This window comes from Coptis chinensis, chromosome 6 (assembly GCF_015680905.1).
Source record: "Coptis chinensis isolate HL-2020 chromosome 6, ASM1568090v1, whole genome shotgun sequence".
In the NCBI taxonomy this organism is placed as follows: domain Eukaryota; kingdom Viridiplantae; phylum Streptophyta; class Magnoliopsida; order Ranunculales; family Ranunculaceae; genus Coptis; species Coptis chinensis.
This window is the reverse complement of record NC_141461.1, coordinates 58,212,165-58,221,790: the sequence shown is the minus strand read 5'-3', so window position 1 is coordinate 58,221,790 and position 9,626 is coordinate 58,212,165. Positions and strand designations below refer to the sequence as shown.

General features: G+C 35.3%; 1 non-coding gene across 1 annotated transcript; it reads right to left on the bottom strand.

The window, feature by feature from the left end:
* Positions 1–8,861: 8,861 nt before the first annotated feature.
* Positions 8,862–8,933, bottom strand: TRNAD-GUC (transfer RNA aspartic acid (anticodon GUC)). The gene has a single exon. It is a non-coding gene; the product is annotated as a tRNA-Asp (tRNA).
* Positions 8,934–9,626: the final 693 nt, after the last annotated feature.

The window sequence follows — 9,626 nt, the reverse complement described above, 5'->3', positions numbered from 1 at the left end:
ACCATGTTGGGGTGTATTCATTACTTTCCTCCATGAGTTGGATCCCAAAGTGTGGATGAAGCACTATGGAAAATTAGCATAACCCAAGACTTTATGTTTTTTTGACAATGGGTCAAACCCAAAATCGAAACCCGGCCAAATCCTTGCAAAAAGCTCTTTGTTCTCGAGTAAATGTACATCTTCTTGGGTAATTAGGTTCCACACACCAAAAGTATGTTCACCATTGTAACAGAACAAACCCTTACAGTGTTTAGGAATGTCGAGGACTTTAAGAGCAAGATATATGGATGTGAACTTATGATTTGCTATTCCAGTTTTCATATCAATAGAAGAAATAGATATCACCGACTTGGATTTTCGGAATGATTTGGGATCTTTACTAGGACCAGCTTTCACTCTGAAAATGGGTCGCACCGGTGATCGATCAAAATTATTAAAGAATTCTTAAGTATGGAAACTTTAATTGAAGAAGATGAGTGGATTTTGTTTTTGTTTCAGGCTTAGTTAGTTGGGCTGGGCCGAACATTTAATGTTTTAAGCAAAAAAAAACATAAAAGTGTGGGCTAGTAACTTAGTGGGCAGCGGCCATTCACTAATTGGGCCAAACTTTTAGTGTTTTGTGCTTATGTGGACACTGACTTGCTAGGTGTACGCATTCTGTTTGCCAAATCATCAAATACATATACATACTTCACAGTATAAATATACGGTACCTATATTAGCAATATTTGAAATCTACGATACCCTATTTTGCAAAAAAAATAATACAGTACCCATAATGTAAAATCCACTATAGTTCAGTACCCATATCAATAATTTTTTCTATTATATAGTGTAGTGGTTGTTTATTTTATGAGTTGAAGTTCATCCTAAATCTTAAGATGGGAAAAATGATTGATGACTAAAAACAAGAACTTCTTCAACTTTTCTTATTCATTATTCTAGATCTAAAAGGGTATTAAAAAACAAGTTGCTTATGAAAGGAAAAACATTGAAAACATTGAAGTTGGTATGGGATTAAAACATGAAGTGAAAAGAGAGGAAAGGTGATAACTTTGTCACCAAGTCACACTCATATGATGTCTTCAAATGAGTGTAACTTGTGTACTTGAGATTTAAATGACAAGAAAGGTTTAGAAACAAGTTTGATTGAAATGACAAGATTGAAAATAAGTATTGAATGCAGTGAAGAACTTGAAAACAAAAGAAAGCAAAAAGATTGAAATAAAAGAAATAACAAGACAAGAAAATAAATTGCAATAATGTAAATCTATCTAAGAAAGCATCATAAAATTTGATCTCAATTTTTGGGTTGTCAAACCAAAAATTGGATAATGCTTTCTCTCTCTACTTTTTGTTTTTATACTCTAACTTTTACAATGACTGATTTACCCTCTCCCTCTACAATTAAGACACCTCACACATTTGCTTTTTACTTTCCTTTTTCCTTTATACTTTTTCTTTTCTTCTTTCTTCTTGAGCAAGTTAGGGTTTAAGCAATGCTACTTTTGAGACAAGGCCATCCATATCCAGTCTTCTGAGTTAAGGACATAATCTTCAGTCTTCTGGGTTTGAGTCTTTAACCGTTGACTTTGACTTTTTAGCACTTTTTCATACAAGCTCGAGTCTTCATAAGAAGCGTTAATAGAGCTCCTTTTGGCGCTAAAATGCATCTTTTATGATAAGTGGTCTGAAATGACCTGTAACGTGTAAAGGGCAGTAAAAGTTATGAGTTGTCTGTTTATTAAGCGTATGAAAGGTTGTAATACAGTAATGTAAAGAGATAAATATGCACATTTGGGAGCTGATCACATATCTTTTTTTCGCTGGAGGTTGAAACTTCGTTCTTGCAAATGCCTCACTAGGCCTTTTCTTGTTTGGTCATGCATATTCTCGACTATCACCTCGGTCTTGAGGCTCTGTCTCTTTGCAAGTCTCTTCTGATACTTGTAGTACAGTTTGTATTGTTGCAGCCAAAATTCCTCCCTCCACACAAATGTCTTTTTCGGCTTTATTGTATAATTCTTGCAGAGTTTTTTACCTATTTCCGCAACAAGTAGTTATGCATATCCGATGCTGGTATCAAACCCATTTGAAATGCCATGATTGTCGTCATCTCAGACTCATCCAGCTTTTCGACCGACTGTGTCTTAGTTTTAAAATGTGCCAAGGAATCCTTAAGTGATTCCTTCTTCCCTTGCCTCAATTGAAACAAAACTGATACCTGCTTCGGTTTAACCCTTTGATGCCCATAGTTTGTCAGAAATTTCTCCTCTATCTCTCTAAAGCAAGAAATTGTCCTTTCATGCAAAGAACAGAACCACTTCAAAGCTTTCCTTCTGCGATTAGAGGAGTACTGATGTCGATATCTGAATAAATGATCCATTAGATCCGAGGTGCCATCGTACTGATTGTGTTTCTGCGTTTTAAACTTTGGAGGAAGAGGCATCCTTTCTACCTCTTTACTTAGAGGATTCCTACCGACATCATCAGCCAGCTTCCTCACTGATGTCGTTGCTTTCTCGTGTAGTTTATCACCAAATTGTTTCCGCACCATCTCTTTGATCAGTTCTTTTGTTATTGGTTGGGTGGCTTGTTTTACCTCCTCTTCATGTACCACTTTCTGTGCTGCCACAGATTGTGCTTTGATAAGCACCCAAAAGTGTATTATGAAACCCCATTGAGACATATAAATTTGGTTCATTATGTGTTTAATAATCATGAAATAAATATGTTTTCATACTTTTGCAGGTATTTGCAGTAAACATGGAAATATTGGTTAAACCTGCAATAAAGCACGAGGAACGGCGTATATATGAATTTTCTCAAATCCACGTAGAAGCATCATACTTCCAAAGCTCCTACCTCTCGAACCAGGACTCCGAATGCGACAAGAGAGCTGCTTTCGGACAATCGTATGATGAACTCTACGCGATAGGCGGAAGTTGTAAACCGCCCAAAATACCGGATCGCCATCGATCGCATTATGGACCCACTATCTGGGGGGCCACAAGATTGGATGAGTCATCAATCATGGAGCATGTCAAGACAAAAATATCAAATTATTGGTGCAAAGTTGACACCTTGCATGTAATAAATTAGATTAGGTGTTAATAGTGAGAAAAAGGCAAGGTGTCACTTTGTTTTAATGTGGTAGATAAAAATGAATCAATGTGGTTTGATAATTCACGTGGGAGGAAATGAGATTTCTCTCAAATGGAGAAGAAATTAGACAAAGGTGGGGGATACTCCATTTACTCCCTTGACTTATTTTCCTCACATGGCATTATTTTAGTTCCTTAGTGAAAATGAGAAGTTAGTTTTAGTTTTTATTTTGCAAAAAGCTTGTAATAGTTTTAATGGAGGAACACTTGTTCTTCTAGAGATATAATAGAAGTGAGTTTGGTTGTTGTTACTTCTTCTCTCTCTCTCTCTCTTTCTCTTTGGAGTTTTTATTAGTTCATAAGTCCTTGTCCCAAGGATCATGAGCTAACTTCCCTTTTGGGGAGTTAATCCAACTCATGTGAGGGAAAAACATTGGTTGTGAGTTTGGTAGGTTTTTAGGATGAACAACTAACACTACATCCTATCCCAAAATGATAGTTGGTGTAGTGTCTAGTTAGAAATCAAACAATGAGCTTAGAGATAAGTCATTGTTTGGTTTCACTTTGCTAGCATGTATGAGCTCTTAAGTGAGCCATGCATGCTAGGGGATCAATTCTATTTTTCCATTAGGGACTTGTCTATGAGTCTAGGAAGAATCAAAACTTTTTCAAATAAACAACTAATGATAGTTTCACATGAGGAGGATTAACTCTCCACCTTTCTTTTAGTAATTTGTATTTTGTTTAAGTGCATGATTTCAAACTTAAATGTTTTGCTTTAATGTTTGTTAGGAAGAAACCTAGTATTATAACCTTACTCCTTAGTTCCCTTATTGTAACACCCAATTTGTAGTTGTTCTATACTTTAGGTAGTTCGAATCCTTATTCTAACTCTACTCAACGAAGATCGTGAGTAAGGAACCTTGATTTCTTTTGCTTCAATTTAGAGAGTTCTAAACTCTAAATGGTCGTAAAAAGCTAATATCATGCTTCTTCGAGATGGCTCTTTCCAGCCACCGGAGTGACCGAAGTCAACTCAACCCCATCTTTCTCATAGAATTCTTGATGTGTAAGCTTCTCATTCATTTCTCTTACAGCTTTATTTTTTTCCATTAAAACCTTATTTTGCTTCTCCAACTCATTAAATTTCTTCAGTAAAGCATGTAAAGAAACTTCTTCTTGTATCTCTTCCATTTTGTCTCTTACTCTACTCACTGATCTTTGCGTTCTTCTTTCCTCATTCTTGGATTGAACATGAGATGAGATTTCCTCATTTATTGCTACCTTACTATTTGTTGTACGTTTAGGAGGCATCCTGAATCCAGATTATGAAAACTAATCCTAAAAAAAACTTCCTTGATACAATTTCGCTCACCAAAGAAAGCTTGATGATGATCAACAACTAGTTGATGCCACTTTCTTGATGAACAGACGATGTCAATGTAGTATTCAAGATAGTTTCTCTAAGAATCTAGGTGTGTTGCTTGATGATTTGGATTTGAGCTGGAGTAAACACAAGTTTTATTGATTCATAAAGTGTTCTTTACAATCACTCTCTTTTGCTCTCGTTTTTACATATTTTTGGTAGGAAGAACATAATGATCTTTTTTTCCAATTCTAGTCTTTATATAGTCATCCAAGTTAGCTTTCCTCCAATCAACTGCTGACATGTGTTCATTCTCTTCTTCTTCACCTTTTCTTCCGGCTCATACCTTCAACATTCAACTTAGAGTGAGATATCGACCCTTATGTCGATATCTCAATATTTAAATAAATATATGGGCTGAAATATCAGCTGACGATATTTTCCCACAACAATCTATTATAACAAAACAAAATGGATAGACAAAGGGTGGTGGGGATTTCCTAGGGATCTGAGTTAAATGATGAAAGGTGTGCGGTTGGGATCATTTTGAAACCCCTGTGGAGACATGTGAAGGGTCTTCTAAATAACATTTAAAGTATCCAGTTAACAAATTAAATACACCTTTTGAAATTTCTTCAAATATACGCTTGGGCCTAAAAGTAGTACATGATTATTGGACTTTATTATGGCTTAGTGCTCTCCATGAAATGGTCAGCAGGTCGAATTAATCTCCCAAATTTCTCGCCCTTTTTACATTTCTATACGCCCCTTTCATATCATTTCTTAAAGTGAAAGCCCTTAACCTCAATCAAGACTCTTTCTTCTTCACTTCATTCTCAAACGTTGCATGCATGCCCTTCTTCTGAGATGTAAAAAAATAATAAAGATAGAGTTGAGGACTTTCATATTAACACACTTAATGACTTCGGGGTGATAAGCACCCAAAAGTGTATTATGAAACCCCATTGAGACATATAAATTTGGTTCATTATGTGTTTAATAATCATGAAATAAATATGTTTTCATACTTTTGCAGGTATTTGCAGTAAACATGGAAATATTAGTTAAACTCCGCAATAAAAGCAAGCACGAGGAACGGCGATATATATGAATTCTCCCAAATCCACGTAGAAGCATCAAACTTCCAAAGCTCCTACCTCTCGAACCAGGACTCCGAATGCGACAAGAGAGCTACTCAGACAATCAGGGCGATGAACTCTACGCATAGGCGGGAAGTTGTAAAACTGCCCAAAATACCGGATCACATCGATCGCACATGGACCCACTATCTTGCGGGGCCACAATATTGGATGAGTCATCAATCATGGAGCATGTCAAGACAAAGATAACAAATTATTGGTGCAAAGTTGACACCTTACATGTAATAAATTAGATTAGGTGTTAATAGTGAAAAAAAAAAGGCAAGGTGTCACTTTGTTTTAATGTGGTAGATAAAATGAATCAATGTGGTTTGATAATTCACGGGAGGAAATGAGATTTCTCTCAAATGGAGAAGAAATTAGACAAATATGGGGACACTCCATTTACTCCCTTGACTTATTTTCCTCACATGACATTATTTTAGTTCCTTAGTGAAAAGGAGAAGTTAGTTTTTTAGTTATTATTGAAAAAGCTTGTAATAGTTTTAATGGAGGAACACTTGTTCTTCTAGAAAATAATATAAGTGAGTTTGGTTGTTGATATTTCTTCTCTCTCTCTCTCTTTCTCTTTTGTGTTTTTTTTCTTAGTTCATAAGTCCTTGTCCCAAGGATCATGAGCTAACTTCCCTTTTGGGGAGTTAATCTAACTCATGTGAGGGTAAACCAATTGTTGTTGGTTTGGTAGGTTTAGGAAGAACAACTAACTCTACATCCTACCCCAAAATGGTAGTTGGTGTAGAGTTTAGTTAGGAATCAAGCAATGAGCTTAGAGATAAGTCATTGTTTGGTTTCACTTGCTAGCATGAATGAGCTCTTTAGTGAGCCATGCATGCTAGGGATCAAATCTATTTTTCCGTTAGGGACTTGTCTATGAGTCTAGGAAGAATCAAAACCTATTTCAAATCAACACTAATGATAGTTTCACATGAGGAGGATTAACTCTCCAACTTCTCTTTCAAATTTCCATTTCGGTATTAAGTGCATGTTTTCATTGTTAATGTTTTTATTAATGTTTGTGTAGGAAGGAAAAATCTAACATTTATATTATATCCTTACTCCTTAATTTCCCTTTATTGTAACATCTAATTTTTAGTTGTTCTAAGCTTTAGGTTAGTTCGAATCCTTATTCAAACTCTACGTAACGAAGATCGTGAGTAAGGAATCTTGATTGCTTTTACATTAATTTAGAGAGTTCAAAACTCTAAGTAGTGTTCTCCAAGCATATATCACGGGGTTTCACTTGAAATTTTAAATATATCGAATTAAATAATTTTGTATTAACACAAATAATGACATAAGAGTTGAGGGTTTCATATTATATTGTCTATTGTGAAGCATTTTTTACAGGCCTTTTTTATGCAAGGGTCGTTCGCCCATTTATTTCGCCCAATTTGCAATAAACTCTCTCTCTCTCTCTCTCTCTCTCTCTCTCTCTCTCTCTCTCTCTCTCTCTCTCTCTCTCTCTCTCTCTCTCTCTCTCTCTCTCTCTCTCTCTCTCTCTCTCATTACCCTCTTAATAAGTCTCTTCAATTAACGTCTCTTAATTCTCCCACTATAAAACCCCACCTTTACAGTCTCTCTCTCAAGATTACTAGCACTCCACTCGATTTCCTTAAAGTTACATGATGCAACCATCATCATGAGTCATGAAGGGTCTCATAATGTACAAAATTAAAAAAGTTTTCCTAAATTTAAATAGTTGAATTTTATATTATATGATGTAAATGTTGTGCTATTGTTTAATTTTGTCCTAATTTTTTTTGGTGGATAGCTCCTTCTAAATTCTAATTAATGAGTTTCAACGTGAACACTACTTTGTAATGTGTCTCCATGATTGATCCTTCATATATTTTTTGAGGACTTCCCTTCTATACAACACAAAGTCGACACCACCGCCATCATTAATAGGTATTGTTACTCTATTACATAAAATAAATGTGTTGTTTTACTTCAGAAAATAAATTTGCAAGCAATTGGCGCCACTGCAAAAAATAGGAAATAGGAAGTATGGCTATTGTTGTATTATTTTTTGTTATACCAAATCCTAAGTGGTTCATCTTTTAAAAAAAAACCTTAGAATTAGTTCTGGCAATCCAATTGCCAATTTAATTATTTCAATTTCAGGAAATGTAAATTGTCTTAGCTGCCTATGGTTGGAATTTATAGACACCATGGACTAACAGAGGACAGTGACTCGATCAAGGTAGTATAAGTTAGTGAAAACTCGCGCTACAGTAACACGACCAGAATTGGAAGTCTTGGATTCAACAAATTGGGTTTTGGACTTGATTTATGGGTCCATAACCTAGCCTAAAAGTCCATGCACGAAATTGTAAACCTAACCCTATCCTATATAAATAGGGTTAAGGCAAAACAAAATTGGGCTACTCCCCTCTTTAGTTTAGTTTTAAATTAGGGTTCTCTCTCCCCTTCCATTAGTTTAGTTTAGATTTAGTTTATAGCCTCTATTAGAACCTTTCAATAAAAGCTTTAGTTTATTCAATTAAATTACTTCTTCTTTACATTATGTCTTCCTTTTATTATTTTAGTTTAATTAATCCAATGATATTATGCTAATCCCCTCATTAGAGAGAGTGATTATGAAACCTAATGACGAATAGATTGCTTAGTATAATTATTTAATTGTGTATGTGTTTCAAAGAGTTTAATTTATTGTATGACTTCCAAAATAAGCATATAGTAAATTAAACTAGGGATTGTTATAATTAAGTCAAGAGACTTAGTTGTAATAATCCTACGTGTTAGTAATAATGACTATAGAGATGTAGGTTGTTGCTAGGGATGATAAAGGTTGAGGATTTAGGTTGAATCATTGCGTGAAAACCTAAATATGATCTCTTTTCAATGAATAATTCGATTGTTGCATGAAACTAATTATTAGGTGGATTGATTATTCTTCTCTATACTTTCTCTTCTATCAAAACCCTATTTCGATCTATTAGTTTAGTTAATTTAGATCTATTTGAATCCATAGTATAATCGTATAATAGAAATCTTTCAATATAAAATTACTCTCACCATTGTTTCTTTGTGTTTGATTAATTGGATTCTATTTAGTCTTGATAGATTAAGAGTGGAACAAATCCGTACTCTTTATATTACTTCATTATTTGAGAGTAGGAATATTGATCTAAGCACTTGTTTAGTGAATTGATTATTTGTGTTTACGCATAGATAGTTAGTCCACATAAACTTGACTTTATTAAATGGTGCCGCTGCCGGGGATCGAACCCGGGTCACCCGCGTGACAAGCGGGAATACTTACCACTATACTACAACGACATATGCGTAGGATAGGACAAGTTCTCACTACATTCAATTATCCTAGCGTAAGTCCGAATCAAGTTAAACTTACGGTGTTTCCTTTCACCCTAGCCAACAAGGCGGCATCTTGGTTAACTGCCCAAACCCCAAACTTTGTGGACTCATGGGCTAATCTTGTTCAATTGTTCATGGAACAATTTTACCCACCACTGAAGACAGATGAAATGCTTCACAAGATTCATTTCTTCCGCCATAATCTACATGAATCCTTTTCAGAGGCCTGGAATCATTTCACTGATCTTCTCATTAAATGCCTGCATCATAATCTTGCGAAAGACACGCTTATTCGTGCCTTCTTCAAGGGGCTTTTACATCATCATAAGGAGGTTCTAGATATCATGACTGGGGGTAGTTTTCTTAGTAAAGGAGCCTTAGAGGCTTATAAATTCTTAGAAGATCAATCTAAGAGGAACAACAATTAGGGAGGTAACGATTCTTCCCGCTCCACTCCTTCTTTTGAGGTTAAACCTGATCCCGAGCTTAAAACTCTTATCAATGCCCTCACTAAAAAGGTAGATGCCATCTATGTTAAACAACAACCCACTCCTGTCATGAACATTAACTTTACTCGTTGTAATGTCTATTTTAGTCTTGAGCATTCCGACTTCTATTGTCCTCTTGTCTATGCACAACCACCACCACAACCATCAC